Source organism: Mustela nigripes, chromosome 2 (genome assembly GCF_022355385.1).
Source record: "Mustela nigripes isolate SB6536 chromosome 2, MUSNIG.SB6536, whole genome shotgun sequence".
In the NCBI taxonomy this organism is placed as follows: Eukaryota; Metazoa; Chordata; class Mammalia; order Carnivora; family Mustelidae; genus Mustela; species Mustela nigripes.
The window spans coordinates 60978392-61003915 of record NC_081558.1 but is presented as its reverse complement, the minus strand read 5'-3'; the positions used below and the strand labels follow the sequence as shown (position 1 = coordinate 61003915).

Sequence of the window (25524 nt, the reverse complement as noted above, 5' to 3'; positions counted from 1 at the left end):
TCTTGTCCAATGTGTAATTAAATGCTCTTGTTTCTTTATTGATTTTCTGTTTGAATAATCTATTAATGAGAGTGGCATATTACAATCCCCTACTATTATCATATTCATATCAATATGACTTGATTTTGATGAACAGTTGGCTCATGTGGTTAGCTGCTCCCATATAGGAGGCATAAATACTTACAATTGTTAGATCTTCTTGGTGGATAAACCCTTTAAGAATGATGTAGTGTTATGCTGGGTAAAATAAGTCAAGCAGAGGGAGTCAATTATCATAGAGTCTCACTTATGTGTGGAGCATAAGGAATAACACAGAGGACATTCAAAGAAGGAGAGGAGAAGGGAATTGGTGGAATTTGGAGGGAGAGATGAACCATGAGAGACTGTGGACTCTGAGAAACAAACTGAAGGATATGGAGGGGAGGGTGGTGGGGCATGGGTGAACCTGGTGGTGGTTATTAAGGAGGACATGTATTGCATGGAGCACTAGGTGTGATGCATAAACAATGAATCTTGGAACACTGAAAAAATAAAATAAAGTATAAATAAAAATAAGAATGATGTATTGTCCTTCTTTATCTCTGACTACAGCCTTTAGTTTAAAATCCAATATATCTGATATGTGAATTGCTATCCCAGCTTTCTTTTGAGGCCCGTTGGCATGAAAGATATTCCTCCATTCCTTCATGTTCAATCTGGATGTATCTTTATGTTCCAAATATGTCTCTTGTAGACAGCATATGGATGGTCCTCTCATTTTATCTAATCTGCAACCCTGTAGCATTTTATGGGAGCATTTAGGCTCTTCACATTGAGAATGATTATGAAAGATACGTTTTTATTGACATCATGCAGCCTGTGAAGTCCTTGTTTGTATAGATTGTCTCTATACATTTCTGTTTTTTGTCACTCTTGGGTTCTTTCTTCTTTTTTATTTATTTATTTTTTAAAAAAGATTTCATGGAAATGAAAAGGCTAAACCAATCTCTGGTCAGGCAGGGTTCTCTCAGAACCCAGGGTTCTGTCAGAGATCACAAGAGGCAGGCAGTGAGAGGAAGGGAAACAGGCTCCCCACTGAGCAGAGAGCCTGATGCGGGGCTTGATCCCAAGACCCTGGGATCATGACCTGAGCCAAAGGCAGAGGCTTTAACCCACTGAGCCACCCAGGTGCCCCAATCTTTCTTCTTTTTTAGAACCTTCCTTAATGTTTCTTGTAGTGGGGGCTTGGTGGTCACATACTCTTTTAAATCTTGCAGGTCTTGGATGCTCTTTATCTCTCCATCCATTTTGAATGTCAGTCTTGCTGGATAAAGTCTTCCTGGCTGCATGTTCTTCTGATTTAGTACCCTGAATATGTCTTTCCAGCCCTCTCTGACTTGCCAGGTTTCTGGGGACAGGTCTGACATTATTCTGATGGACCATCCTCTGTACATAAGGAATCTCTTTCAAGTAGCTTCCCTCAGAACCTCTTGTCTAAAATTATGATTTATGAGTTTCACAATTAAGTGCCTTGAGGTTGTTCTAGATTTGTTGAACTTGTTGGGTGTTCCCTCTGCCTCTAGGACCCAAACGCTTGTTCTGTTCCCCAGACTGGGAAAATTTTCCTGCAGAATTCATTCAATTATATCTTCTAGTCTTCTCTCTTTTTCCATTCCCTCAGAGATCCCAATAATTCTGACTTTGGAACATTTCATAGCATCATTTATTTCCCTAATTTTGTTTTTATGGCTTTTAAGCTGTTTCTTCCATGCCTCCCCCTGATCCTTTTCCTCTCTCATTTTGTTGTCTAGATCACTAATTCTATCTTCTGCCTTGGTTACCCTAGTTGTTAGACTGTTTATTTTAGACTGTATCTCATTGATAGCATTTTTAACATCTGCCTGGGAGGCTCTCAATTCCGCCCTTAGAGATTTTATGTTGTCACTAATTGTTTTCTCCAACCTAGTCATTGCCTAGATAATTGTAACTCTGAACTCCATTTCTGACCTTGTGTTTATGTTCATATCCAATAGTTCTGATGGAGAGGACACGGTCTCTGAATTTTTCCTCTGTTGGGTGTTCCTCCCCCAAGTCATTTTGCTGAGAAGTGGTTGGGGGGATGTATAGCTGAATATATCAACCATGATCCAGGCAAGGTGCACCCTGGAACGTTTTGGAGCAATTGGAAGTCACCACAAAAAAGAAAGAGAAAAGAAAAATAGAAAGAGACAAAAGAGAGAACCCAGACAGAATGAGCCCCCAAAGTAAGATTTATAAGGTATATTAACAAAAACGGCAAACAGAAAGGCTGACAAAAGTGAATGACAAGAAAAAAAAAAAGAACCTAGCCAAAATGAACCCCAAAGATAAGATTTATATAATACCAGAACAAAAACAAATGCACAGAAATACTAACAGAAGAAGAAATTGGGAGGATGGTTATAAATCCTCGATGTGGGCGAGAAAGTTTATTTTGTTCTTCCTGAGTATATCTTGGTATCTTTGTTAAGGGACTCAAATTTCCAGAGATAAAGGGAGATTAAAATTGGTTTATATATAGGGGTAGTATTGATTAGGGAAAGAGAGATATCTTGAAGCTTATATCTGTATGTATATTTTTAAAAAAGGAAAAAGAAAAACAGAAGTATATGTGTGAATAAAGTTCCAGTTAAAATGTTATTATGGAATATGTTGCATTAAACCTCTAGTTGTAGTGATAAGATGTAAAAATTTAAAAATTAAAAAAAACAAGAATCATGAGTATGAATTTAAATAAATAGTTGTATCTAGGGGCGCCTGGGTGGCTCAGTGGGTTAAGCCGCTGCCTTCGGCTCGGGTCATGATCTCCGGGTCCTGGGATCGAGTCCCACATCGGGCTCTCTGCTCAGCAGGGGGCCTGCTTCCCTTCCTCTCTCTCTCTGTGATCTCTTCCCTTCCTCTCTCCTACTGTGATCTCTCTCTGTCAAATAAATAAATAAAATCTTAAAAAAAAAAAGAATAGTTGTATCTATAAAATATACAGGTTTTTAGGTCAATACCTGTGAGCTTAATATGTTGTTTTCCCTGATGTTGGGGTTTTACAGTTTTATGGGGACCTGTCATGGTTGTCCTCTTGTTCTTTTGACTTGCCATCTGGGGGAGGGGCCTGCCACGTTGTTCTTCAGTCAGTCTTGCTTGGGTTGAATCATCCTGCTCCTTATCTAGGGGCTGGGCTCTGTGGAAACCGTTTTTTCAGGCTTTTGTTCTCTGGGGGTTTTTGTTCTTTGAAGACTTTTTGTGGCTTTTTGCTTTTCTCAGGCTTAGGGGAAAGCAAACTGTACCCAGACCTCCCCCTCAGAGAGAGAAGCCTCAGTCTGCTCGCCTTTGGGTGGTCCAGAACACACAGACTCCCCTCTGTAAACTCCACTGAACAGGGCAATCTCCCACAGATGGTGTGCACCCCCAGCCATTGTCTCAGTGGTTGCCCAAGGCACCTGCTTTTTTGTGCACCCCCCGTGCCACTAAAACTGGTAGTGGTCAAGGGAGCCTGCTTCCAGTTGCTGCCTTTGCTGATCTGCTGTTTGGGGTCCAGGCCCATGCAGGGTGTACAGGTCATGGAAGGCTAAACCAATCTCTGGTCAGGCAGGAACCCTTTCTCTCAGAACCCAGGGTTCTGTCCAGATCCTCAGCCGGTCTCCTCCAGCTAGTACACACACCAAGCTCTTTCAGGTGGGGGCAGGGAGTGCACTTGGATCCTGGCTGCTCAGTGTGCACAAAGTGCAAAAGACTGTGGTTCAAGAGAGCTCCAGCTGGTACAAATACCAGACTTTCTCACACATGGGCGGGAGTGTGCCCAGCCAAGCAGTGCTGCAAGCAGCAGAAAGCTTCGGGCTTAGGGATCAAGAACTAGAGGCTCCATGCCCTCTCTCTGGTATAGGAGGTCATTGGCAGTGGCACCACCATCCTGGGTTGTGGGTTTAGGCCCGTGCCTGTGACCACCCGTTTCCACCAGTTGCCCCTTAAGCTCTTTTGCTCTTTTTGAGTGCTTTTAACCAGGCTCCAAGTTCATGCTGCTCCCCAACCTCAGGACACTTTTCGTATTTGGGTAATATTTCCCAATGGGTCACTTCTGGTGACTCCCTCCCCCTTCTGTTTGTCCTCCGATATCAGTCTGAGCATTCCCACTCGGCTTTACATCTCCACTGATGTCTTCTGCCCCCACAGAGATCCAGAAGTGTATAATCTTACATCTCAGGCTGATTTCATGGGCGTTCAGAGTGTTCTGGTAGATATTTAGCTCACTTTAGAGGACTGGTTGAAGCAGGGTCTCCTACTTCTCTGCCATCTCACCCCTCCTCCTCTCTGCTTCCCCCCCCCCCAAGGAATCTTTACATATTGTGTCCAATTTTTCATCATGAATAGCAGATTTTGGAGCTCTTGAGTTTTCTCATCCTCTTTCTACCTATTATTTTATGGTAGTATTTTTAGCTTCTAAGCTGTATGATTGTTCCTCCTCTTTCTTGTAAGTTTGATGAACTATATTAACTCAGAGGCGAATGGAGACTTTTTATTGAATCTGTTTCTGTTTGAGAAGTCAGTTGCATTCACACTTACAGTTTCTAAAAGTGTGTGTGGTTGGGGCAGGGAAGTCACACTTTTTGCAGAGTTTCAAATTCTTAAGAGTACTGAAGCAAAAAAGAGAATGTGCTGAATGTGTCTCAGAGGCTTAGCGTGAGGAAGGGGCTGCCTGAGGCCCCCATGAGTGTGCCACCCTTCCCTGGATTACTAATTCCACATGCTGAGCCTCCCTTCATGCACATTCCAGAGCTCTCTTCGACCTTCAGCCCCTTGCATGTTCTCGTTCCTCTGCCATCTCCCCAGAGTCCTCTTCGAATTCATATCTCAGCCAAGATGTCATCTTCTTTCGAGGGCTTCTAATTCCCCAGTATTCATCCTACTAATATACACTTTGTTCTCTACCACATTATCCTGGTTCATTTTTATCCTAGCACTGGACTTTTCTTGTTTATTTGTTTCTGCTACTCGATTCTGGTTTTATTTTTTTCTCTTCCTTAAAATGTCAGATCCATGAGGGAAGGGACAGGAGTATATCCCCATATCCCTGTATACAAGAACATGCCTGCCACATAGTAGGTGCTTAGCAAACACTCATGTAATAGATAAATAATGTGGAAGCCTCACTGGAGACTGTCACATGCCAAGGTGGCCTCTGTTGCCCAGCAGGTCACACAATCTCCTTGGTTTTATTTTTTTCCAGAAATTAATTCCTTATCAGTTTGAGTCCTACTCTTTCTGGTGGTCCTGGGCCATCTTATTTTCTTCTACATCATCTGCTTGGTGGAAAGCCATTTGGTCCCAAACAATAAGATCTTTGTGGTGTTCTATCTGCTAGCAAGTCTGACCCAGGTAAGGATGGTTATAGCAGTACCAAAACAGCACTCAGTGGTTAGCCAGCAAGATTTGTCTCCCTGTCCTGGGAAAGATGCTGCAGAGATAAGGTCGGGGTTTCCTGGACATGGCAGGGTACAGCCCCCATCTTCCAAGAGTCAACTTGTTCAAGCACAAAGGCATGATCCAGACAGAGAGGCCACTCCACACTCTACTACACACTTCCCCCTGCACATTCCACACAGCACATGCTACCCTGCACACTTCATAGGGTACACCGCCCACAGGGCACTATCCATTCCACGTATAGAACACTGCACATTCCTCAGCAGAGGATCAGAGGATGGTCCTGAAGTGGCGGCAAGTTTCCAAGAAGCAGGTTGATGAGTGGGTCCAGCTGGGGAACTGGGCCATACACACCATCCATCACGGAAAGGGTGGGCAGAGACCAGCCCCTTGCTGGAGTGCATGGACTTCAGTCAGGACTGGATGATGATAGGGACATGTGGGCCCAGGTTGTTGGCAGAGAGAACTGTGGGCACTGATGGACAATTCTAGGATGGGAGTGCTACAATGAGGAACTCACATGTTCGAATCTCCCTGAGTTAGGGCATTTGCAATTGCATGTCCCTGACCCTGAAGACTGAGCTGGGACACTCTGAGGCAGTGTTTTGAGCAGGAGCAAGGAAGGGGCTGGAGTCTGCCTGGGACAGGGGACTGAGGAGCCCTGAAATGAGGCCAGGACTGTGCTCACTACCCTGTGGCACTTTCAGGAAAGGCTTACTCTCCAAAGCTGCCCATACAAGGACCTCCAGCAAATCCAAACTAAAGTCCCAATAAGACCTATGTCTTGAGTTTCCAAAGACCGTGCAAGGAGCTGCTGTAGCTGAGATGGTCTGTCTGGCACCTCAGTTTGCCAGGAGCAGGCCTGACCACAGAGAAGGAGGCTAGGCAAGTATAGGTAAGTGTGGACTTCCTGCCTCGGCATGAGCTCAGAGCTGGGCATTGACCCCAAGAAAAGCTGGAGGAAGGAGACTCCTAGGAGTGGACATGTCCACCTTGGTATCTGCCTTTGAAATTTGCTAGTTTCTTGGTGACACTTGGCTTTCTGACTTGGTTGTAATATTTTGTGTCTGCTTGCCCTTATGCCAGGTGACAATTCTACTGTACCTGGCAGAAGTAGTGGTTCAGCTGACATGGCACCAGACCCTGGATCCAGACAACCACTGCATCCCCTATCTCACAGAGTTGGGGGACCTCCTAGGGACTGGCCTTCTGAATTTCTGCTTTCTTATCAGCTGGTTAGTGAGCAGTGAAGCAAGGCTGGATGCTTCTCAGAACCAGCATCTGGGCCTCCCTCATGAGTCCAGGCAGCCTCAGTTGCTCAGTGGAGTTTTCCTTCATACCAGCAGGGTACAGAATGCAGTGTCTTCCTGCCTGGGTCCTCTGGAAGGATGGTTGACACCTGCCTCTGCAGTGGCCCTTTGTCAGTCTGCTAAGGACATTAACACACTTGACTCTGGAGGTGAGGGAAGACTGAAATCAGAAACATTGTTTGTGCGTTAATGTGACTGCACATTCCTCCACATACAACCGTGAGCTTGATGAGTGCAAATGAGTATGGAGGTGTGTGTAGAGAACAGGGGACTCTGGCCTGAAGATGCTGAAGGAACAGGGGACATGGGAGATATGCTGGCATTCTTCTGTGCCCATGCAGCCTGGACTGGGGAGAAGCAGGAATGAGATGCCTTCTATGCCCAAGCCCCAGGACTAAGCTGTGGCTTAAGCACAGTCTTCACCAGGTCCAAGCCATTCTGCTGGTTTGCCTGCAAATGCACAGCCCTCCCCAAGACAGCCCCTTCTTGCATACCCTTCATCTGCTCCCAGTATTTAATTTTGTTGATTTTGTTCTCCTTTTCTTCTTTTTACATTTATGTGAAACTTCTGTTTAGAGTTTAATGGTCAGAGAAGTATAAAATAAAATATACATTATATTATACTTGGCCTTTGTGTCCTTAAAGATATTTTATGCCACCATGAGACTTGGGGTCTATAAGTAACAAAATCTCTGGTGTTTCTCTAGTGTCTGTTTCTCAAACTGTGCTCTCCAGCATAGAAGCATTAACATTACAGCAAAGTTTGTTAGAAATGCAAGTTGTTAACCTGCCCTCCCTTAGGCCTGCAAGATCAGGCTGTCTTGGGGTAGAGCTTGGTTGTGTAGGATTAATAAGCTCTCCATGTTGATCTGATACATTCTCCTGTTTGAGAACCACTGCTCCAGAATGCCCTCATTTTTTTTTTTTAAGATTTTACTTGTTTATTTGACAGACAGAGACATAGCGAGAGAGGGAACACAAGTGGGGTGAGTGGGAGAGGGAGAAGCAGACTTCCTGCTGAGCAGGGAGCCTGGTGTGGAGCTCTTCCCACCCTGGGATCATGACCTGAGCTGAAGGCAGACCATTAATGACTGAGTCACTCAGGCGCCCCATGCCCTCACTTTTTAAAATAAGTATTTACTTCCTGTTTCTTTTTTTCTTTTAAAAATTTACTGTATTTATTTATTTAGCGCACAAGTTGGGGGAGTGGCAGAAGGAGAGAAAGAATCTCAAGCAGACAGTATGCTGAGTACAGAGCTCAATCACATGATCCCAAGACTATGACTGGAGTCAAAATCAAGAGTCAGATGCTCAACTGACTGAACTGCCCAGTCTCCCCTATGTCTTGTTTCTTACTAACTCATCATAATAATTTTATTTTTTAATGTATTTTTTATTACGTTATGTTAGTGACCATAGAGTACATTAGTTTTTGATGTAGTGTTCCATGATTCATTGCTTGCATATAACACCCTGTGCTCCATGCAATATGTGCCCTCCTTAATACCCATCACTGGCCTCACACATCCCCCTACCCTCTTCCTTTCTAAAACCCTCAGTTTGATTCCCATAATTTATAGTCTCTCATGGTTCATCTCCCCCTCTGATTTCCCCCCACCCTCATTTTTCCCTTCTTTCTCCTAATGTCCTCCATGCTATTCTTTACATTCCATTTCTCTGTTTGACTTTTTTCACTTAGCATAATCTCCTCCAGGTCCATCCATGTTGTTGCTAATGTTGGGTATTCATCCCTGCAGATGGCTGAGTAATAGTCCATTGTATGTATTAACAATATCTTCTTTATCCATTTGTCTGTTGCAGGACATCTTGGGCTTCTTCCACAGTTTGGCTATTATGGGCATTGCTGCTATGAACATTGGGGGCATATGGTCCTTCTTTTCACTACATCTATATCTTTTCACTACATCTGTATCTTTGGGGTCCAGTAGTGCCATTGCTGGGACATAGAGTAGCTCTATTTTTAAATTTATGAGGAAACTCCACACTGTTTTCCAAAGTCACTGTACAAGCTTGCAACCCCACCAACAGTGCAAGACAGTTCCCCTTTCTCCACATCCTCTCCAACATTTGTTGATTCTTGTCAATTTTTTCTGTTCTAACTGGTGTAAGGTGGTATCCCAATGTGGTTTTGATTGAATTTCCCTGATGCCAATGATGATGAATACTTTTTCAGATGTCTCTTTGCCATTCATATGTCTTTGGAGAAATGTCTGTTCATGTCCTCTGCTCATTTTTTGACTTGATTAGTTTTTTGGGTGTTGGGTTTGAGAAGTTCTTTGTAGATATTAGATACCAGCCCTTTATCTGTAGTATTATTTGCAAATATCTTCTTTTATTCTGTGGGTTGCCTTTCGCATTGTTGACTGTTTTGTTTGCTGTGCAGAAGCTTTTGATCTTGATGAAGTCCCAAAGGTTCATTTTTGCTTTTGTTTCCCTTGCCTTTGGAGATGTGTCTTGAAAGAATTTGCCGTGGCTGATGTTGAAGAGGTTACTGCCTGTGTTCTCCTCTAGGATTTGGGTGGATTGCTGTCTCTTATTGAGGTCTTTCATCCATTTTGAGTTTATCTTTGTGTATGATGTAAGAGAATGGTCGAGTTACATTCTTCTGTACATAGCTGTCTAATTTTCCCAGCACCATTTGTTGAAGAGACTGCCTTTTACCCATTGCATAGTGAGTCCTCCCTTAGTCAGTTTGTAGAGAGGTCAGGCCATCTCTGTCAACTGCGGTATCCACAGCCTACAGTAGTAGCCCACCATCCCAAGAAACTCCCTCGTGGAGATCAAAGCCTAAATAAGTGGTGTGCTCTGAGAAAGCTGTGCTTTCTTTGCTGACACCTGATGCCCTTTTTCCTGCAGAGTTTGTAAGAGAGCTCTCAGCCCCTGCAATCATGACTCATAGTCCTCAGCGGCTATTTCCACTAACTCAGTCAGATCCTTCCCTTCAAATCCTTCAATTGTCTGAACTTTCCTCCTCCAAGAGACTGACTGACTGGCAAAAGCAAGATCATCTAAACGAGCTATTGTGCAACTTCTCTGAAGTTTACCTCAAGTTGTCTAGCTTAGGTAAACAAACATTTAAAGACAACCAAATCTAGAATTTAGCATCCATAAAGGTGTGTTATTAAAACACAATTTTTCTCTCTAAAATAACCCTCATTTCCAGAGGTCGCCAAATCTGGACTAATTTATTTGAAAAACAAATCCAGTTTTAACAAACTTGGCCTCCTTATTTACATAAGCTCAGCAAGAACAGTGAGTGATCATATAGATCTTTTAGAATCTGCTTTTCTGGAACTTCTTATAAGGAATCTCTAGGTTGAACTTTTAGTAGCCTCTCTGGGCCAGAAGCCACATACTTGCCATCAGACATGCCTGTAATACCTGTTGATTTGGGCGAATTCCTCTTCCTGAGGTTCCTACACCTGCCAGGAAGTGACATTCTTTACTCACCTAGTGAGGCTCTTGGAAATTCTGTAAGCAAGGTATCAGGCCAACAGTTCCAAAGGGCTTTACGGCTCCAGGTTTTATAAAGTCAACCTTAGTTCTTTTAAGCTGTCTGATCATATCTGAGTTCTTTTCAAATATGACATTCCAGTCAAAGCCTTGGTGAAATAACCAGTGTTTCCAATGGTGTCCTGTTGCAAGGAGAACAGATTCTTATTGAACTTATGCAAATGACTGATTGCCATGGAAGAAAGAATACTTGCTCTGAGACATTTTGGTTTCAGAGGGTTCAGATAGAGAGAAAAGTTGAATGCCTTGATTTGTTTACAAATGAATACTTTTACATCTCTGTAAGTTACAGATAACTTGAGAAAAAGTTTCTCTACTCTGGAAGAGCAAACATTACAGAACCAGTAATGCTTAAAATAAGACAAAACATCAAGAGACAAAACATTATAATCTTTCAGTTCATCTAATCCCATGTTGCTAATTCTGGTTTAGTCTGAATGCAGCTTTTACTTCTGGACATTCTTACCCATTTCAGTTTCAGGATTTCAACATATCAAAGACCTGTATTTGTCCTGAAAGTCTCCCATATGAATTTCCTTTAAGGCGGAAGTCATTTTACAAGAGAATTAAAATAATTACAAGTGACAAGAACTCAGAATAGATATGGTTAAATATCAAGTGATGACACTATCAAAACATTAAAACTTTAGGAAATGTATAGAACCTCTAGAGCAGTTACAGCATTTACCCAAATGTAACCCAAGATTTATCATTGGTTTAGAAGTACTTCCTGAGTAACTTAGCATATCAAGGAAAAGCCTTAGTCAAAGGCTATGAGTCAATGAGTCAAAGAGATCTCATTTACAATTCTGGGCAGGCAAAGAGAAAACCATTTACATTTTCTTAGAAACATCTCAATCTCTAGTGAAGACTAAGTATTAACCAATTGTGAACTGTTACAACAGAATTCTTAGAAGGCAAATTTATGAATCAGTTAAGCACAAAACATGTCTACCAACAGATTTTAAAAGTGTAAACCCAGTTTCAGCAACCAGCACTCTAGTATTTTATCCCATTTGGTTCAAAGTTTCAAGTTACCAAAGACGTTGAAAGCTACTTTAACAATTACCCATTAAAGCCCTGAGACAGACAATTAACCATCAGTTTAGTCATCTCTTTGCTAACAGATTTCATGTTCCACCTGGGCCCACTCCACTTCAGATGCCATGCTTTCCCTGCCAGCAAGGGGGGAGGGGCTAGGCAGTCCACATTGGGCCAGAGAAGACAGGAACTTCCCTGAAACAAAGGGAGTTTCGGCAGCTGCTTGGGAATATTTCTTTCTTTTTTTTAAATTTATTTTTTATTTATTTTCAGCATAACAGTATTCATTATCTTTGTGCCACACCCAGTGCTCCATGCAATCCGTGCCCTCTATAACACCGACCACCTGGTACCCCGACCTCCCACCCCCCCGCCCCTTCAAAACCCTCAGATTGTTTTTCAGAGTCCATAGTCTCTCATGGTTCACCTCCCCTTCCAATTTCCCCCAATTCCCTTCTCCTCTCTATCTCCCCATGTCCTCCATGATATTTGTTATGCTCTACAAATAAGTGAAACCATATGATAATTGACTCTCTCTGTTTGACTTATTTCACTCAGCATAATCTCTTCCAGTCCCGTCCATGTTGCTACAAAAGTTGGGTATTCATCCTTTCTGATGGAGGCATGATGAGGGAGCAGGAGGCTGGCTGAGGACAACGCAAGAGCTGGCGCCTTGCAACCCCCCCCCCCCTTCATCCGCTCCCCTCCATAGGTGTAGCATTGCTCAGGCACCCCTGACTGCCATAAAATGATAAATAGTTAACTTGCTGAGATCACAATCCTGCACGATAGGAGTCTCCCTTGGTTTGCAAATGTCCTTGAGATTACAACAAAGAAGTTACCTTATCAATAGCCCAATTTCCAAAGACACAGAACTCAATTCCTCAAGCCCTAATGTCACCCTCCCCTCCATGAAAAACCGAAGGAGGTGGAGGTAGAAGGAAAAGTAAATAAAGTTAAATTTCATCTAAACCTAAATCTCATTAACAAGGATGCTTGATAGCAGGAATGTAACATTCCACCAGACTTCCAATTGTCTTTACTTGATAGAAACTAAGCCTTCAATATCCTGATAGTATTCTTTGCCCCAATAGCACTTCTGAACACCCCTTTGTCCTCACTTACCCAACTCCTGTGTATATAACCAACCACTCCTAACAACCCGGGGCGGCCGCATCTCTGCCTGCCCACGGGCCCTGTCCCCGTGCTTTAATAAACCACCATTTTGCACCAATGACGTCTTAAGAATTCTTTCTTTAGTCCTCGGCTCCGAACTTCCTCACCCCACCGAACCTGACTTAGGTTCTGGGACTTCATTATTTTTGGCGAGCCAGCCAGGAGTTTTGCGAGTCTTTACATTTGGACTCTGAGCTTCGGAGCAAAAGTGGTGAGTACTTTCTCTCCTTTTCCTGTACTCTCATTCCAGGGCTTTTTCAAGGAGTATGGTCTTATTGGAACACTTGCATGTCAATTGCTCAGGCTGTAATCCTCTAGCCCGTGGCTACTCCACGGGGAGGAGAGCGTCTGCCTTTTGGCTGTAAGCTCGTACCCTGGCCGGAAAGGCAATAAGACCCAGAAACTTGATGGCCTCTCTTTATTCCTGTTCTTATAGAAAGTTGTCTCTCTTGGGCACGGGATAGCCACCTAAGTCACCAGGACGGCTGCCAATCTTAAGACTCCCGTGTGAGGTTTCCTCCTGATTGATCTAATGTGATCCCCTCCACATGCCCGGTCTAGCCACTTCTGGCCGCGGGACCTCCACTGGGAGCCGGCTGAAACCAGTACCCGATTGAATTAAAACGCAACCGGGGACCGTTTCCTAGGGAAGTTGTCTTTAAGGACCACATGTGTTGGAATGTCGCATAGACCATGATGGATTTCGATCTTTACTGTTTCTCAGAGTGTCTTCTGCAAACCGCCTAAAGCTATGAAATTGAGTAATTTCCCTTGCCAAAACTTCTCTAGAGTTTTTGTGGGTTAATATGGCAAAACAGTATGCAGTCTTCAGGACATACGATAGCATGGCACAAGCGTTTTAGTCCATTCACCAGGCACCCATCTGTAGCCTAGGATGCAATGGGGAAGTGGAGGGACACCAGCACCCCTCCAGGGCCTCTTACGGCAGGAATGCCTTCTGAGGAAGGCAGGATGGCGATCAATAGCGTATCTTGAGGGACGCCTCAGGTCGCTTTTGACCCCTAAAACCTCTGACATACCCTGTGTGGGACGCCACCCAGGAGTCGGGATTTGGTAATGGACCTTCATTACTTTTCTGGAAGCATGGCCTCAGTAGGCTTCTTCAGTTCCCAAGGACTCTACCTTGGGGTGCCTTTTAACCCACTAGAAATGATTTGGATTGCAAAACTTAGGAAAGGACTGAGCTCCTGTAACACTGCATGGCCTCAGTGGGATCTATCAGTTAGATCTCCTCTGCAGGAAACAGGGCAAATGGACCTAGGATACCTTCACCGCTCATACCTAGGCCTTCATTGCTCTACACCAGGACCCCAGACTAAGGGGCTTTTGTGGAATGTGTTTGCCCAAATGAGTCAGCTAGTAAACTTTCTCCTGACATATTCGATGATAATTACGTAAATAAGCCTTCTTCTAGTAAACCCAGGTTGCTGGGCCATCCATACTCCATAGTGTATATGGACCACATATTCCTTATCCATTCGTCCATTGAAGGGCATCTTGGTTCTTTCCACAGTTTGGCGACCGTGGCCATTGCTGCTATAAACATTGGGGTACAGATGGCCCTTCTTTTCACGACATCTGTATCTTTGGGGTAAATACCCAGGAGTGCAATTGCAGGGTCATAGGGAAGTTCTATTTTTAATTTCTTGAGGAATCTCCACACTGTTCTGCAAAGAGGCTAAAATGATGAAGTCCCAGAACCTAAGTCAGGTTCGGTGGGGTGAAGAGGTTCAGAGCCGATGACTAAACAAAGAATTCTTAAGACATCGTTGGTGCAAAATGGTGGTTTATTAAAGCATGGGGACAGGACCCGTGGGCAGGAAGAGCTGCTGTATGTCTCTGTAGCCAGCTTCCCTGTTCTAATACCTATAAGCTCTGCGACACTCAGACACCCCCGATCCTTCTGTGACCTGTCAGGACCTGAGGCCACGCTGACCCTGCTTGGGCTTCACCCCGGTTTAGCCTCTGGAGTGATGTTCCTCAGTGGAACAGACTTTTAAAAGTCTTTATTTTGTGCTCTGGTGCTCCTCCGCCGCTTGCCGGGAGCCGGCCCCTCTCCTCGGGGTCTATCTTCCCATAGCTTTGGATTCACTTCTCCGCCAGTCCTACCTTTCAGAAAGTGGTTGATTTTCTGTTTCTAGAATTGCTGTTGTTCTTCTCTTCGATCTGCCATTGGATTTGGATTTGTGAGTGTTTGCAAACTTTAGATAAGCTATCTAGCTGATCTCCTGCTACCTGAAGTAGTGTCAGCCTGCTACTTCTCCACCATATTGACTCCTGTTTCACCTTATTGCATTTTAAAGTGAGTGAAGATATAAAAATATGAGCATGCCCATGCCCGTTGATATATACAACTTAGTGGATTGAATGTTAAGTAAAACCTGTTACCTACGGATTCCTGATTCCAAAGACTTTGAAACAATTGGAGTATCAGGTAGTTATCTTTTTACCAGTAATAATTTCTCCCCCCCTGGAAATAATTCCCTAACTGCCGACACAAAGGGACTTGGGAGGAATACATTCTTTAGGAAAATTTGATGCCTTTGTCCATGGGTAGGCCTCCCCTCTTCTTGCCTTTTGGTTTTCTGGTCTCTATCACAGATTTTCACCTGGTTTTCTATTGTCACCAACTTAAGAAGAAAGCTCTACAAGCAGGACCTTGGATGAAAGGATCCTCAGAGGGTTTTCTTTCTGTAATAGCAGACTGGTCAGGGGGATAGTGAAGGCAGTATGTATTCTGGAATCACTCACTTTCTGAGGAGAAATCTGGGAGATGAGAAAGGTAGGGCTGTCCTGGCAGTTTAGTGTTGAAAGCCACCTGATTCCAGCTTCCTGGTGGGACTGAGAATATGGCATGTGGCAACACAAAGGGATTTTCTAGGGGAAGACCTGTGGCCACGTTGTACAGTCCTCAGAAGCAAGTGGGGTAGGTCTGCATGCAGGGAAGTAGGTGTGTCAGTATGGGAATCCATGTGCAGTGATTCTAGTTTTGATTGTGCATTTTTGTGTGTTTTCCTAGAGTTATGTTTCCCTACACAGAACAATTAATGGTGTTGACTCTCCAAATAAGTTTCCATCACCATACATCATGAGTGCATAAGCATGTGTAAATTAATCAAAGTGTACAATTCAAATATTATTCATGATATGCCAGATAGAATACACCCATTAACCAGGAAAACATATCTCATCAGTAGCCAGGAAGAGGATAACTGTCCCCAAGATCAACAAAATCATGCTTCCCAATTCCTGTTACAGAGTCAGTGACAATTCCATTTAATAATGACTCTCACCTCATGGTAGGTCTTTTGAAATTGTAAAAGGTCAGGGTCCCTCAGTCTTGCCACTTCACCCACTCAAAACACTCTTCATCTAAGTGAGTCTTCCCAAGTCCCTCTGAAGCAGTGAGTGCTGGGGCTGGCTCCTTCCTTCAGCAGGTGGCTCCTGGTGCCACTGCATGCCCACACCCAGACCTGGTGGGAATCTAGAAGGGAGGAGTACCAGGAATTTGGGGAGGGAAATTCACTCCCTCTTTCCCCACTGAGGTCTAGCATTTACCTTCAGAATAAGGAATAATAGAATAAAACTCATTCTTGTTTGGAGAATGAGTCTCCCACCACTGATCATTGCAGTGGTTCTTTTGTGTTGGGCAAAAACAGTGTCATACAAAATGAGAGACAAGAGGTCTTCTTCAGGGACTGAGCATCAGGGTGGGCACTCAGCTTCCTAGTTAAGAGGGTGAAGGGGTACATTTTGCATGTGGGGAAAGGGAACCTCAGGAGTGTGACAGGAGTGTCACTACTCATGTCCCATCCATTGACCATGGGAGATGGATGGATTATTCTGAAGGCCTCTACAAATAAGCAAGTCAAGGTGGTTATTTTAAGTCAATAGCAATGGACACTGAACCATGTTATGGTTTAGGTTTTTGCTTGTTTGTTTTTGTTTGTTGTTTTGTTTTGTTTTGTTTTGTTTTTTGGAACATCAACTCTGTGAGAAATGCATGTCTTAATAGGATTTGATTTCCATATAGGTTTTTTCCCCCCAATAATCAAACAATAGCATAAGACTGCTTGATTTTCCAATGCAGCTCCTTTGCCCCCAAAAACACTCTACTTGATACAAGGGTGCCCTAGAAATCCTCAATCTATAGATCATCATTTCCACTGCTGGTGAGTGATTCCAAAGATTCAAGATCAGGAGAGGCAGTAGTACCTGAATGCACCTTGTGCATACTTTAGATGATATTTGGCTCCCTCCTAAATGGAGATGAAAAAGGACACAGCCTCCGGTTCACAACAGTGAACACTGTGCAGACATCTTTAACATCTACAGAGAGTGCCTTTCTGTCATCTTCTCAACCAACAGTGTGATCCTTTTGCCTTCTTCCCATCCACTGCTCTCTTCTCTTCTTTTCTTTCTTTTTCTTCTTTCTTTACTTTTAACATTTGTGTTTTCTTTTACTTCTGCTTTACTTGTAGGAAAAAAACCTCACATAACATTACATCAATGCTCTTGACCAATTTGGCAAGTAGACAGCCCAGTATTGTTAACTCAATGCACATGTCTGAGCAGCAGATCTCTACTTCCATCTGGCATGACTAAATATTTATACACATAGAAGAGCAACTCACCAATGCTTGGCACCCTTCTGCTTTCTGCTTCCATAACATTGATTATTTTAGACTGCTCACGGAAATGCAGTCATACAGTCCTATTCTGTCATTTGCTTATTTGACTTAGTTTAATGAACTCCAGGTCTTCCATGTTCCCACAAATGACAGCATTCTCTTCTTTATTAAGGCTAAATAATATCCACTGTATGGATATACCACATTTATTCAACATTGAGTGTCAATGAACAATGGGCCTTTTCCCATATCCTGGGTACTGTGGAAGTGCTGTAATGAGAATGAAATTGCAGGCATGTCTTCGAGATACTCCTTTCATTTCCTTTGGATGAATACCCAGATGTGTGATTGCTGGATCCACGGGGAGTTCTCTTTGCAATGTGAGGAAACTCAGCACACTTTTCCATGATGGCTGCACCATATTCCAGTCCACTAATGGCATACACACATTTGACGTTTTCCCATTCTTACCAACACCTGTTTTGTTGTTGTGGTTGTTTTTGTTGTTTTATCCTTGTTTCATTTTTTGATAAAAGCCATCCCAAAGGATGTGGGATTTGTTTGGATTACACTTCCCTGATGGCTAGTTAGGTTGAACATATTTTCATAGTCCTGTTGGCCATTGGTTTATTTCCTTTGGAGCCACGAGATCAAGTTTTCTCCCCATCCTCAGATTCAGTCAGTTCCTTTTGTTTCCTTTTTGCATAGTAACACCTTTTCTGCTATAAGGTTTGCAAATACTCTCTCTCCTTCTGTAGGTTGCCTTTTCCTTCTTTCAGTTGTTGAAGAAACTATTCTTTCCTCATTGTGTAGTCTTGGCATCCTTGCCAAAGATCAGGTGGCCATGTATGTGAGAGTTTATTTTCAGGCTCTCTATTCAGATCCATTTGTCTATGTGCCTATTTTTATGCCTGCCCCACCTTGGTTAGTTTAGTGTAGCTTTCTAAAGTGTCTGAAAGTCAGCAAGTGTGGAGCATCCATTTCTGTTGTTTATTTTCAGTGTTGCTGTGGCTCTTTGGGGTCCATTATGGTTCCATATGTATTTTAAGATTTTGTTGTTTTTTCTATGAGTGATATTGGGATTTTTATAGGTGTGTCACTGAACTTGTATATGATATTTTCTAGGACCTGGCTGTTGACCTTACTGTTTTTATTTCCCAAGCCCTCAGGTAATGCCCAACTCTAGTGCAAGAACCCACTGAAAAACCTACGCTTGAATGGTCAGATCAGGTCAGCAAATACTGTGCAAGGAATAGGCAGGGAAGGAGAGGTAATTTCTTCTTCCTCTTTGTACTCTAGAGCTGTGCTATTCAGAACAATAGACCCTAGACAAATGTGACTCTCTAAAGTTAACTTTACAAAATCATTTATCAACTCAATGAACTAAAGTAAAATAAAAATAATAAAATAAAGTAAGCTCCCTTTACAGGGACACGCTAGGAAAATTTCATGTTTTCTAGGACAGATGGAATTTCATATTGCTAAATTTGGAGGTGAGCATTATAATGGGCCTGTAGAACTGAGAATGCAAATGACAATTCCTTTATCATCTCGGTCTCATTTGAAGGTTTGCTACTGTGATCACTGTCTTGCTGAAGTGTTCTGACCCCATCAAGGCCAGCATAGGTCTGAGAATCCAACTAGAAGGATCAGGGAGATGCTGCATGTCCCACCAAAATCTGAACCAGAGTAGGAGGAATGGCCGGGCCTCTCTGTCTAATAAAATGTTCGCTCCTGCTTATGTTTCTAGAGGTTGGCTTGTGGAGAACATCAAGAACTCCAGAAGTGAGGTGGAAGACTCTCTAGGTAGGAAACAACACTGAGTAAAAGCCAGTGGGAGAGGGTTCAGGTAACAGTTAGGTTGCCCCTGATGACCTGGAGACTGAGGAAAGTGAATATGAAATCAGAAAGGAAAGGGAAATATGTGTAGAAGATGGATTTGTTTATTTTATAATTTCATGACATAATAGTAAGAGGAATTGCATCCAGGGATCTTGAGTGTGCTGGGTTTGTACACATCTTTTCTTGCTCTGTTCTCTAAAAAGTAATCTCTCCTGGAACATGCCTCCCTTTGCCACTACCAAATGTCAAATCTTAGTTTCATTCGTTACCAGCACTTGGGAATTCTGCATGAAGAATGAGGATCCTCTTGTTAGGGAACTATGGTGGATGTATTCTCTGGCAACACAAGACCCCTCTCAGGGACACCTGTATATGGAGACTAAATTCTTCTAGTGTGTGTCATGTGCTGGGTGAGAAGGCAACTCTCTCTGGCTTAACTGGCAGGACTTGTCACATCACCTTCCTGCTTCTGTCTTTCATTTTCTCTTCCTTAAAGACCACTCCCAGGGCTGGAAAGGTGAAGGAATATTTTCTCTGGGATTTAGAAACCCACACCATTGCTGGGTTCATTCCTGGAGGGCTTGGTGGTGCTCCTGTGGGGACAGAGGCTGGAGGCCTGAGAGTAGGCAGGGTGTTCTGAGGATCCCTTGGGTTGCATGGTGAGAAACAGTTCCTCTTCTTGGAGTACCTTTGGGAGAGTTGGCAGGGACACTTTGGACACAAAGACCAGGCAGGTGCCAAACAGCTTCCCTGTTCATTAGTATAGGATGAAAGACACTAGTGGAGGGCAGTGAACTTTGGTGCTGGCTTTTTGATGCCCTTTATAATGTGTTATCAACCATGCTGTGGTCATGTGACCATTTTCTGGCACCAACCAGCCCCTGGCCACAGGGTGGCTAAACCCTCCCCAGAGAATCTGTGCATGTCTAAGCCACACCAGGCCCTAAAATTTGGGATTTTTGAAAGCCAGATGCACCTGTCATAAAACACAAAAATGCTGTGCCACTGGCAGGCAGGCAGCTTGGACACAAATGGTAAAGGCAGGGATGGAATGGAAGGCGGAGACACAAGAGGGGCAAGTGATTCCCTTCTATGAGGGTTATCTAAAGAGTGGTGGGTGTGAACTCATGTCTTTGGGAACAAGAGAGTACGGTGCTGCCTTTTTCTCCCCCACCCATCAGCACTGACCAACTACAGTGAACAACACAGTGCCACCAAGTAGAGGCCAGAGCCGCTTACACCAAGCCCTGACCCCTGTGCCCTGCAAGTGCATCTGCAGCAAGGTGAGTTCACCTAAGAATCTGTATGGCTAACCCCTCTCAACAGAAGACCAGCACAGATCCCTCCCATGTAGAAGGTTTACTGATCAGAGAGTACTTCAGAGCTTCAGGTAAAATAAGGTCTAGCTTCTTTTCTGTTGAGCTCTAGCTTCATTTAACAAGCAGACCAAGGCACACTTAATTAAATCTTGCCATACAGTGGGCAAGGTCCAGACACTCTGCATTAGAGGCAAGGAGAAACTCTGGAGAGGACTGACCTGAGGGAAGGAGCAGCAAAACACAATAGCAGAGTGTACACTCTGAAAAACATCCTGCAGCTTCAGGCCCAAGGCAGTATAGGATATGGCCTGTTTATTATTTATTTATTTATATTGTTTGGACCTCTTTCAATATAACCATTACACAGGAAATTGAAGGAGAGAGAATGTGTTCCCCAGACAAGCAAAAACTAAAAGACAGTGTTAGCACTAAACCATCTCAGCAAGAAATATTAAAGAGTGCTTTTGAATGTGGAAAAAAAGACCAAAAGGAACAAAGATTAGAAAGGACCAAGGAACAGCACCAGAAACACCAACTTTGCAGGGAACCAATGGCCCTAAATTCATCCCTTTCAATCATCAGTTTGAACCCAACTTTTGCATCAACGTGGATGGGACTAGAGGACATTATGCTGAGGGAAACAAGTCAAGCAGACAAAGTCAATTATCGTATGGTTTCAGTTACTTGTGGAACATAAGGAATAGCATGGAGGACATTAGGAGCAGGAAGGGAAAAATGAAGAGGTGGGAATCAAAGGGGGAGACGAACCATGAGAGACTGTGGACTCCATGAAGCAAGCTGAAAGTTTTAGAGGGGAGAAGCGTGCGGGGACGGGTTGACCCCTTGTGGGTATTGGAGGGGAAGATGAACCATGAGAAACTGTGGACTCTGAAAAACAATCTGAGGGTTTTGGAGGAGCGGGAGTTGGGAGGTTGGGTGAGCCTGGTGGTGGGTATTATGGAGGGCACATATTGAATGGAGCATTGAGTGTTACACATAAACAATGAATCTTGGAACACTACATCAACAATTAATGATGTAGTTAATGGTGACTAACATAACATAATAAAAAATGATAAAAATAATAAAAAATGATAGAAATAATAAAAATATTAAATGAATACCCAACTTTTGTAGCAACATGGACGGGACTGGAAGAGATTATGCTGAGTGAAATAAGTCAAGCAGAGAGAGTCAATTATCATATGGTTTCACTTATTTGTGGAGCATAACAAATAGCATGGAGGACATGGGGAGATAGAGAGGAGAAGGGAGTTGGGGTAAATAGGAAGGGGAGGTGAATCATGAGAGACTCTGAAAAACAATCTGAGGTTTTTGAAGTGGCGGGGGTGTGGGAGGTTGGGATACCAGGTCTGAGTATTATAGAGGGCACGGATTGCATGGAGCACTGCGTGTGGTAAAAAATAATGAATACTGTTATGTTGAAAATAAATAAATTGAAAAAATTTAAAAATATTCATTTAGAAAGGAATACTAAATGCTTCAATCAAATAACATAGCGCATCCAAATGGATAAAACAAACACACAAAAACAACTGTAGGTTGCCTATAAGAGACTCATTTTAGAACTACAGATATCAGGAGACTAGAAGTAAGGAGATGCAGAAACATTTGTTACGCAATTGACGTCCAGAGAAAGCCAGAGTAGCTATACACCAAGGGTAGTCATCCTTATATCAGACAAAGTAGATTTTAAAACCAAGTCTGTAAGAAGAGCTCAACATGGGCATTATATCATAATTAAAGGGTCTATCCATCAAGGAGGCCTAAGAATTCCAAATATTTATGCCCCAATTTTTTAATCCTCTCAAAGAACTAGTTTTGGTTTTACTGATTTTCCTTATTGAGTTCCCATTTTCAATTTTATCAATCTCTGCAGAAAGTATTCCTTTTTTCTATTTCTTTCTTTCCTTCTCTCTTTTTTTTCTTTTCTTTTCTTAGTTTGCTTGAGACTTACATTGTTATCTAGCAGATTGCTCCAGATCTTTATTTTGTTAATGTATGTATTTAGTGCTCTAAATTTCCCTCAAAGGACTGCTTTCATTGTGGTCCATACATTTTATAATGGTGTATATTCATTTTCACTAATTGGAAAATATTTGAACATTCTTTTGAGTGTTGTCTGTTTGATCCACATGTTGTGTAGCCTCAACAGGTTTTGGAATGTTCTAGTCATTTTTCTGTTTTTTCCTTCTATGGTCACATTCTTCTGGGTCTGAGAACATAATGTGCATGAGGTCTCTTGTTTTAAATTTTATGAGGTGTGGGTTTCCCCCCGCAGAATGTGCTTATTCTGTTGAATGCTCCACTGAGTTTGGGAAGGCTGTGTATTGTGCTGTTGCTAGATACATTATTTCATGAATCTCTTTTAGATTTAGTTGACTGAAGATATTATTCTGTTCATCCTCAAAGACTTTATGCATAATGCATGTATCAGTTACTGAAAGAGGAAGGTCTCACGGTGGAATACTGAGTGAATTTTGGTATTTGAATATCAGTCCACCAAGGGAGTGGATTTTTCCATTTTTCTTTCCCATCATCAATGGTTTTTATGTCACATAATTTGATGCTGGATTATGAGGTGCATATAGGTGAAGGATGGTTTATGTCTTCTAGGAGAATGAACCCCCTACTCTTTATATGATGCCTCTCTTTATCCCTGCTCATTTTCCTGGATCTGAAGTCAGCTTTGTCTGAAATGAATGTAGCTACTCTGGGTTACATTTAATTTCTATTACCATGGTGGCTTAACTTTTTCTGCTTCTTTACTTTTAACTGTGATCTGTGTTATGACAAAATTAGTTTCTTCTAATGAGTTCCTTATAGCAGCTTCTTCTGTCTTTAAAATCCATTCTGATGCTCTGTCTTTTAATTATGGCATTGAGAAGGCTTGTGTTTGTTTTTATTTTAATTTCTTTTCATTTTTTCTTATTTTTCTTTTCAAAATTTTATTTAAATTTTAGCTAGGTAGCATACAGTGAAATACTGATTTCAGGAGTAGAATTCAGTGATTCATTACCTGGATACAACAATCACCCTGAACTCATCATATCAAGTGCCCTTCCTCCTTAATACCCGTGATCCACGAAGCCCATGAACCCCACCTGCCTCCCTCCATCAACCCTCAGTTTGAGCTCCATTATTAAGATTTTAATAATCTTAAAATAGAGAGAGAGAGAGAAACCCCTGGAGGGGTGGGAGAAGGGGCAGATGGAGAAGGAAAAGGAGGCTCCCTGCTCAGCAGGGGCTTGATCCCAGGGGCTTGATCCCAGGACCCTGAGATCAATACCTGACCTGAAGGCCAAAACTGGGTGAGTCACCCAGGCACCCCTTGTTTTCTATTGTTAAGAGGATCTTATGGTTTGCTTCCCTCTCCCTTTTGCCATTTCCCCCCCTCCCATATGGTGTGTACAGGGTATGTCCTGCCTGCTCCAGGTCTGAGTGGTGCTTGAGCAGCTGCAGTTCCAGCAGCCAGGGATAAGTCTCCTGGTGTATCTGTTCGCTGGGACCCTAGATACCCCGGGCTGCATCCTTAAGTCCCAAACACACTTTCATATGCAGGGCTCAGTTCTTCTAGCCACCAAAGTGTGCTACTGTCTATACCCTATTAGCTGAGCCACAGGAAAATTGAAACAGGTCTGTTTCCCATGCCACCTCTCACCCAAATCAGTGCTTTCAAACCCTTAATTGACAGAGCACAAGAAAATCAGAATCGTATATAGGAACAGAAACAAGTATATATAATAAGTTCTGGAAGAGATATGGGGGCCTTGGGAAGGAAGCCAGGAGAGGGGAGGAGTCAAGTTTGGCAGAAGGAGTCCCACCACATCCAGGCTTTGAGGGAAATATGAGATGAGTACTTCCATCAGCTTCGCTCTGAAGACTGAGGCCACATGGATTGAACAAACAGCCTTAAAACATCCACCTTTGGGCAACACTGCAGGACAGGGACTGTGGTTGGAGTGCTGTATCTGTAGGCACTCAGCTGGCTCCAGGATCACAGAGGTAGGCCTATCCATGCATTTCTTTATTTCTAAATGAGGCTCACACATGGTCCAGCCTGGGAGGAAGACGGACATTGGGTAATTCTCAAGGAAGCTATTTCCTGAGGCCAAGCACTTGCCTTTTGAGCCCCAAGGAAGACAATCCAGACCTGGAGGAAAACATCAGGGTCCATGATCCAGCAGTTTAGGGTCTAACAAGCCCTGGGTAGGGGATGGATGCAGCATCTTCAAGGCAAGCATGCTCCTGCTGTGTTCACCAGAGATAGGTCTGCTAAGAAGAGAGGACTGGGAAAGGAGCCCCCTAAATGCAGTGGGGCAGGCAGCAATGCTAGGCTTTCATCTGAAGTCAGGGAGCTCTGAGAGGATGGGCCCCTGGCAAAGTGATATTAGGGGCAGTAGTGGTTCAAAACAGTTATCTCTATGAGGTTGACCTCAGGGTCACAGGCTGGCTGGGCAGCTGGACCTTCAGGTGTGCTGAAAATAGGCTGGATATGGCAGCAGCAGTGATGGGCAGGCTGGCCTGAGGATGGGCACTACAAGAACTGCAGTGGAAGGGGAGCTCTACCAGTTGAAAACAGGAGAGTCTGGTGGGGACTCCCATTTCAGAAGTGCTGGGAGCAGGAGGGAAGGCACAACTGGCATGTGCTTTAGCTGTAACTGAGGACTTGGGTTGCACAGGGCCTCCTCCCTTTCCCCATGAGTGTGGAATCTGGGAGGAGGTTCACCATAAATGGCGAGAGGGACTGCAGCTGCTTCTGGAACTGGCCAGTCAGGAGATGGGCTTCTCATGCAGACTCCCTGCCTGGTGAGATGGAGGGAGCAGGGGCACTGGTTCGGGAACCCAGCAAGTCAGCCCTCTCTGATAATGGGAGTCAGCAGGGGTCAGTCAGCCAGAAAGTCAGAGCTGGGGACAGTGATTGTGAAGAGGTGACTGGAAGGAGCTCTGATACAAGCTGTGTCCCCTCTGAGATAAAGGATGCACAGAGCTGCTCCTCCGTTGGAATCCAGGGTAGCCACTGGGCCCTGGCAGTTGTGTGTCTTCCTGCATCTTCCCTCCTTGTATTCCTGCTGGGGGCTAGAGGACAGCTGGAGGAGAAGTGGACCTTGCTGCAGGCAGGGAAGGCTGTCCATTGCTGTTGTTGAAGATGGCCTCAGTGTCTCCCAAAAGTGCACTGGGCGTGACCTGGAGTGC

The 25524-nt window shown here is 43.6% G+C and overlaps 1 protein-coding gene across 12 annotated transcripts in view; it reads left to right on the top strand.

The window, feature by feature from the left end:
- LOC132011641 (cytosolic 10-formyltetrahydrofolate dehydrogenase-like) overlaps nucleotides 1–25524 on the top strand; it is a 123503-nt gene that overhangs the window by 38545 nt on the left and 59434 nt on the right. The window contains exons 5-6 of one of the 12 annotated variants that reach the window (XR_009402425.1): nucleotides 5237–5385; nucleotides 6520–6761. The exons of 7 other annotated variants lie outside the window; for them this stretch is intronic. The gene's annotated coding sequence lies outside the window, so the exon portion shown is untranslated. 4 more of the 12 variants (XM_059390498.1, XM_059390497.1, XM_059390506.1 and 1 more) reach the window with 4 other exon arrangements.